This window comes from Siphateles boraxobius, unplaced genomic scaffold (assembly GCF_051911475.1).
Source record: "Siphateles boraxobius isolate OS27281-9 unplaced genomic scaffold, OSU_SipBor_1 30, whole genome shotgun sequence".
NCBI classification, from domain to species: Eukaryota; Metazoa; Chordata; class Actinopteri; order Cypriniformes; family Leuciscidae; genus Siphateles; species Siphateles boraxobius.
In genome coordinates this window covers 8,487,773-8,495,201 of record NW_027508920.1, presented here as the reverse complement: position 1 = coordinate 8,495,201, position 7,429 = coordinate 8,487,773, and the positions used below count along the sequence as shown (strand labels likewise).

At 43.9% G+C, this 7,429-nt stretch overlaps 1 long non-coding RNA gene across 1 annotated transcript; it reads right to left on the bottom strand.

Moving 5' to 3' along the window:
- Positions 1 to 542: 542 nt before the first annotated feature.
- On the bottom strand, positions 543 to 4,889 carry LOC143757425 (uncharacterized). The gene is made up of 3 exons (XR_013210521.1): positions 4,753 to 4,889; positions 4,435 to 4,566; positions 543 to 713 (listed from the first exon to the last, which is right to left on the bottom strand). It is a non-coding gene; the product is annotated as an uncharacterized LOC143757425 (long non-coding RNA).
- Positions 4,890 to 7,429: the final 2,540 nt, after the last annotated feature.

Below are 7,429 nucleotides of genomic sequence, written 5' to 3'. Positions count from 1 at the left end.
CATCTGAAATAATGGCAATGCCTGGATGCACGTTTAACTAATGGGGATGAGGTGAGATAATCGAATGTACCCAGTTTTATCGTTAGTTTTAATTTTACCACAGATTAATTTATAACGCTAGTATATAGGGCATAGAATAAGTAAAAATAAAAATTGCTAGTTAATACCACTAACAAGGCTCAAAATAGCCCCGCACTAACACGGTAGCATAATTAGGGTCTCTAACTGCAAACCGAAGCATTGAGAACTTTGTAAGTGTACAGACAGTTTAATAAGGAGATACTTTATAAAGACAGTTCACTTTGCGTATATAGGCAGGAGCCATCTTTGGAAAACAGTCTCGACCAATCGAACCACAAACGCGGTGCTGGCTACGCCATTTTACCCAGTATGCACCTAAGCAGAGACCACTAGTGTTAATCATGGACCAACACGAGACGCATGTTTCAAAAAATTTCATCATGTACTGTAGGGAAAATAAGGTTGAATTTCTCACCACACACATCCTTCAGCCCCTGGTAATTTCGGTTTTCAACCCGCTGAAGACTGCCTTCTCCACCATGGCTTCCAGGCTGGGTCTGGTATGGGGGATCTTGTGGTAGGGAAGAAGCAGTTCTCTTCTCTCCTCAAAACGGTTTACCCCACTGCTGTGACAGCCCAAACCATCAAGGCTGGGTTCCACAAGGCTGGGATCTTTCCTTTGTCCATGGCTGCTGTGGACACAACCCAGGTAATTTTAACATTGATACAATGATAATTCATCTTCTAAGCTACATGCTTTTCTTTTTAAGTTTGCTAATGAGTCTTACAAATGTTTTACTTTCTTAGGTGGTGAGACTGCTCCCATCTGGATCCAAGATGGCGCCGCGGATGGCTGCCTCGGTGTGGAGCTCTCCAGCTATTGTGTTGTTTTTGTTCGTTTGTTCTGCGTTTAGTCATTCTTTTCCTATCAGTTTCACCAAAGACGAACTACTGGACATTAGGAAACACACACCAGAAACCTTTTCTACAGTTTTTGATTATTCGGACGTTTTGCTGGACATTCTCGTCGGAGGGGCAGCGTTGTTGTTCAAACGCGCGTTCAGACGCAAACGCGGGAAGCGAGCCGGCGCGCTGGTTAAACTCCGCGAGCGCGGCCTGCGCACTGCACTCCCCAGCATTCATCTCGCGAATCTCCGATCCCTTCATAACAAAACGGATGAACTTCTTCTCCTCACCCACACTAACAAGGATTTTTTAAACTCTGCTGCTCTGTGCTTCACTGAAACCTGGCTGAGTGAAGCCATACCGGACAACGCAATACATCTGCCGGGCTTCCAGCTGTTCCGAGCGGATCGCATCGCGGAGCTAACGGGGAAAACGAGAGGTGGTGGATTGTGTTTCTACATTAACGAAAGTTGGTGTTCAGATGTAACAACACTGAAGAAGATGTGCTCTCCTAATTTAGAGGCACATTTCATAAACTGTAAACCCTTCTACTCGCCTCGGGAATTTTCCTCTTTCATTCTCGTGAATGTTTACATCCCTCCAGACGCGTGCGCGAGCGCGGCGCTACAACAGCTGGCTGAACAAATATCTGAAACGGAACAAAGGTACCCAGACTCTCTTTTAATCATTCTTGGGGATTTTAACAAAGCAAATCTTTCCCGTGAACTACCAAAATACAGACAGCACGTTACATGTCCCACCAGAGACAGTAATATACTGGACCACTGTTACACCACAATAAGAAATGCATATCACTCCGTCCCACGGGCAGCTTTGGGGCTCTCTGATCACTGTTTGGTTCATCTCATACCGACCTACAGGCAGAAACTGAAATCAGCTAAACCTGGAATAAGGACTGTGAAAAGATGGACTAACGAAGCAGAGCAGAATCTACAGGCCTGCTTTGATTGCACTGATTGGACTGTTTTTGAAGCTGCTACCAATGATCTGGATGAGCTCACAGATACTGTAACATCATATATAAGTTTCTGTGAGGATACATGCATTCCTACCAGGACATTCTTATCATTCACTAATGATAAACCATGGTTTACTGGGAAACTCAAACACCTTCGTCATGCCAAAGAGGATACTTACAGAAGTGGGGATAAAATCTTGTATAACCAGGCCAGAAACAGATTGACAAAGGAGATCAGAGTTGCTAAAAGGAACTACTCTGATAAACTGAAAAACCAGTTTTCATCCAACGACCCATCATCAGTCTGGAATGGCCTGAGGAACATTACCAACTACAAGTCACCATCCCCTCGATCTGTGGACAATCAACACCTGGCTGACGATTTAAATTCATTTTACTGCCGGTTTGAAAAGCCCTCATTCACACCACACACCCGGTCTGATCTGCACTTCACACATTCAGCATCACCTCCTGTTCTCCAATTATCACTCCCCCCTCCTGCCATCCAACCTGAGTTTAAGGTCTGTGTGGAGGACGTGAGCCGAGTCTTCAAAAAACAGAAGACTAGGAAAGCCTCAGGCCCAGACGGCATCTCATCTGCTTGTTTAAAAGCCTGCGCTGACCAACTGGCCCCGGTCTTCACGCAGATCTTCAACAGATCATTGGAGCAGTGTGAAGTTCCCTGCTGCTTCAAACGCTCCACTATCATTCCTGTCCCCAAAAAACCCAAAATCACTGGACTTAATGACTACAGACCTGTCGCTCTCACGTCTGTGGTCATGAAGTCGTTTGAAAGACTGGTGTTGGCCCACCTGAAGGACATCACTGGACCCCTGCTGGATCCCTTTCAGTTTGCTTACAGAGCAAACAGGTCTGTGGATGATGCAGTCAACATGGGACTGCATTATATCCTGCAACATCTCGACAGACCAGGGACTTATGCAAGGATCCTCTTTGTGGACTTCAGTTCGGCCTTCAATACCATCATGCCTGGTCTTCTCACAGCCAAACTGACCCAGCTCTCCATACCATCCTCGATCTGTCAGTGGATCACCAGCTTCCTGACGGACCGGCAGCAGCGAGTGAGACTGGGGAAACACACATCCAAGACACTCACAATCAGCACTGGTGCTCCCCAAGGGTGCGTTCTCTCCCCACTGCTCTTCTCCCTGTACACTAATGACTGCACTTCTAAAGACCCCACTGTCAAGCTCCTGAAATTTGCAGACGACACCACTGTCATCGGTCTCATCCGAAACGGTGACGAGTCTGCTTACAGACTGGAGGTTGAACAGCTGGCTGCCTGGTGCAGTTATAACAACCTTGAGCTGAACACGCTCAAAACAGTGGAGATGATCGTGGACTTCAGGAGGAACAGCTCAGCACTCCTCCCACTCACCATCATGAACAGCACTGTGGAAGCAGTGGAGTCATTCAGGTTCCTGGGCACTATCATCTCTCAGGACCTGAAGTGGGACAATCACATTGACTCCACTGTGAAAAAGGCCCAGCAGAGACTGTACTTCCTTCGCCAGCTGAGGAAGTTCAACCTGCCACAGGATCTGCTGATTCAGTTCTACTCAGCCGTCATTGAGTCTGTCTTGTGCGCTTCCATCACTGTCTGGTTTGGTTCAGCTACCAAATCAGACATCAGGAGACTACAACGGACAGTCCGGACTGCGGAGAGGATTATTGGTGCCCCCCTGCCAAACCTCCAGGACCTGTACTCTTCCAGAGTGAGGAAGAGAGCAGGTAAAATCATCACAGACTCCACTCACCCTGGACACCACCTGTTTGAACTGTTACCGTCAAGACGGAGACTCAGATCACTGGCCACAAGAACATCTCGGCACAGGAACAGTTTCTTCCCACAGGCCATTTCCCTCCTGAACAGTTAACACTCCTCCCAAGGCATATGCCTGTAAGTGCAATACTCCCACTGTTTAGTGCAATATCCCACAACTCAGGTGATACTTATATGTAGATTTATTTATTTATAATATTCAAAACACTGTAAATAGGTTCATAATCTGTAAATCTGAAAATGTCTATTCTGACTAAACCCAACTGTGATAGTTTTATTCTCATATATCTATATTTTTATTTTTTATTCTTATAATTTGTAGTATTATGTTTCATGTTGTATTTGTATATGTCCACTGGAAGCCTCAGTACCAAAACAAATTCCTTGTGTGTGCAAGCACACTTGGCAATAAAGCTCTTTCTGATTCTGATTCTGATTCTGATCTGCAGATCCATCCAGCACTAACGCCACTCCTACAGCCACACCATCCAGCATTCACGACACACCATCCAGCACTCACGCCACTCCTACAGCCACACAATCCAGCACTCACGACACACCATCCAGCACTCACGCCACTCTTACAGCCATACCATCAAGCACTCACTACACACCATCCAGCACTCACGACACACCATCCAGCACCCATGCCACTCCTTCAGCCACTCCCTCCACCACTCAAACACCTTGCCCCACCTGCAAAAGAGTGACTCCTAAAAATTACCTGGTGGCAGCAGGTGTAATCCCCAAGAGTCTGGCTAGCGTCCTCATGAGCCCCGCCCTGGAGAGGAAGGACAAAGCGAGGCGACGCATTCCGCTGCCAGCTCGTGTCATCACCAGCGACCAGTATTTCGACCTGCTGGTAGAAAAAGAAACTGAGGAGAAAGAAAAGGAAGAAAAGAAAAGAAAACGGAAGGAAGAGATGGCAAAGAAGAAGGAAGAAAAAGTAGAGCCCAGGAGGCCAAAAGGCTGAAAAAGCAAAAACCTCTTCAGATTGAAGAGGATGGAGAACATTACGCTCTCTGCAAAAGAGCGGTCCCACCTGGCTCAGAAGATGACACCATAGATGAATGGGTCCAGTGTGATCTGTGCCATTTGTGGTTCCACCTGGATTGCGCAGGAGTGGAGGAAGTGCCAGACACTGTCTGGCTTTGCCATAAATGTTGTCTGTCCACATAAAAACACACGTTATACACACACCCACACAATGTAAATAGTGATCACAAAAAAAGTTTAATGTCTAGTTCTCATATTTTTTAATCAGTTTATTGTTAAATGTAAATAGTTCTAATGTTAAACACACACACAAGCACCCTGATCATGTTGTTAAGTTAATCATAATTTTTTTTTTAATTAATGCAAATTGTTGTCCTTCTTTGTCTCCAGAAAGATATGGTTATTCACTATTGTTTCACATGGTTCATGCTTAACTAACATGCCATAATTAATATCAGACACAATCATACCTAACTTGCATGGTCCTCTAGCTTATTAAAGCAGCAATTAACTTCCATTTTAATCAAATAAAAAGGCACTTCTTTTCTTGATCAGTTAATCAGTTAAATGTCCATTTTCGCTGTTGAAATCAAATGATGCGCTCTGTACGGAACACCATTATAAGCCTGTACGGAACATCGTTAAATTATTATTATTATTAGAAAATGTCATCTTGTTGTGTTGCTGGGTGCTAAAATCAATGAAAAATTCAAAGGATTTTTATTTCTAGAAAATATTCACATTATTAAAATTGCACCGTAATGTCACTCTTTACATTGTCGTCTTCTTGGCGCTGGCTAGGCAGAACTTCGGATCGTACCACACGAGTCTTGTACATGACCATTCATCACATAGTTATAGGCATCTGAAGATTTATATGCCCTCAGTTTCTCTTTATGCTCTGTTTCTCTATCGGATAGGTGTAGAAGTCAGGCCACTCAACCGGAGGTAGCCTAGCGTTAACGTTAATCCTGTCAGATCGTTCATCCATTGAGTGTAGGGGTCAGCCAATCTGGTTCCGTCCGTTAAAATTAACTTTTGCAAATAACAATCGCGGTCCTGGACAGTGAGTGACCTTGCACATTAAGATAAAATCAGATTTTCTCCAGTCATTGTTAAAAAAACAAGCTAACAAAACTTGCAAACTAAAGTTAGGGAAGTGGCCAGAGGGATCGTTCTGCCTCCACCTAAGCTCCGCACACAAAAAAACGTCACCATATTTACTAACTGAAAAGGAGTCTATACTTAGACGTGTGTTAATTCATATCATCCTTTACAGGAGGTAATAAATGTAATCCTTTATTACATTTTCACTACTTTCAGGTGAGTTTAGTCTCTAAAATCACACAAATAATACACGCAACTGTTCCAGAAAGTTTTATTGATACACATCTATTGAATATTTACTTTATAGAAATAGTTTAGTGTCTTTGGAAAAAGTCCGTTAGCATTCTCGACCGTTTTCAGAACAGGTAACTGTTAGGCTAACCTAAGTTCTTGTTTATAAAAGTTTGGTCTTTTAATCTCATATTTATGTGTAGATGAGATTTTTTGTTAGTTTAAGATTTTGCTGGCAGTTGAATGGGTGATTGGAAGTTGGTTAATTTTTTACCCAACTGATTATTTTCAGTTCTGCTCTTCACTTCCTGCTCAGCTACTGTTTGGACGCTCTCGCTTACTGCTCCGCCCTTTGCTCTATTGCTTTTATATTTTTATATCTTATCTCCTTTTATCACCTAATTTTAACTTCAGCAAATCAGCACAGTGCTAAAACGCTTGGATTACTACAAAAACAGCAGAATTATTTTATTCGACCAGCCTCCCACTGAAAGCTTACATTCCGGGGAAGAGAAAACACAACTGCCTACATTCATAAGGATAAGAAAATGCCTCCTCTGGAATCTACTTGCTGCTCTAACTGCCACAGACTTTTACAAAGGATTGCAGTTCTTGAAACAAAGTTAATTGCGGGACCACCACACCAGACAGAACACACAACAGAGCTTCCTCATGGACGCTCTCAGCATTCAGCCGGTGAGTCCCATGAGTCTAGTGCTCCTCGACAGGCTATACTGAGTGTAGAGAAACAAACCGATCGACTTACTAATCGATGGCACAAACAGGGAGCGAGACCCAAAGGCACTCGAGACATCAGATTGTCACGAAAATCACATATTGCTGCAGTAGCATCCTCTACCCCAGATACGGCTTTGACAAGGATTGCAAACACTGGTCTCCTACCATCGCCTATACATCTTGAGAACAGATTTGAAGTATTAATGAATGAGGAATCCCCAAATTTGATGAATGTGATTGAACACAGACTGAATCAGCCTGTAGCTAACACTGATGCTAACTGGGGCTCAAGGTCGAGCAGACAGCGGCACTCAGCTCAGAGCGCAGCCGGGCCCAGGACTCTGATAGTGGGTGACTCCATAATCAGAAACATTAGTAGCAGGGATACAACAACATGCTGCCTTCAACAAGCAACAACTTCTGATGTAAACAGAGAACTTCAGAACATTCTGATGAAACATAAGACTGCAAATCGACTCATCATTCTTGTGGGGAAGAATGATATTCATAAAGAGCAGTCGGAACTCCTTAAGAAGGATTTCAATGAACTTTTTGAAACACGTAAGAGACTGAAAGTTCAAACATTCATCAGTGGACCACTCCCAGCAAGAGGAACAAACAGGTTTGCACGGTTGCTTGGGCTTAAT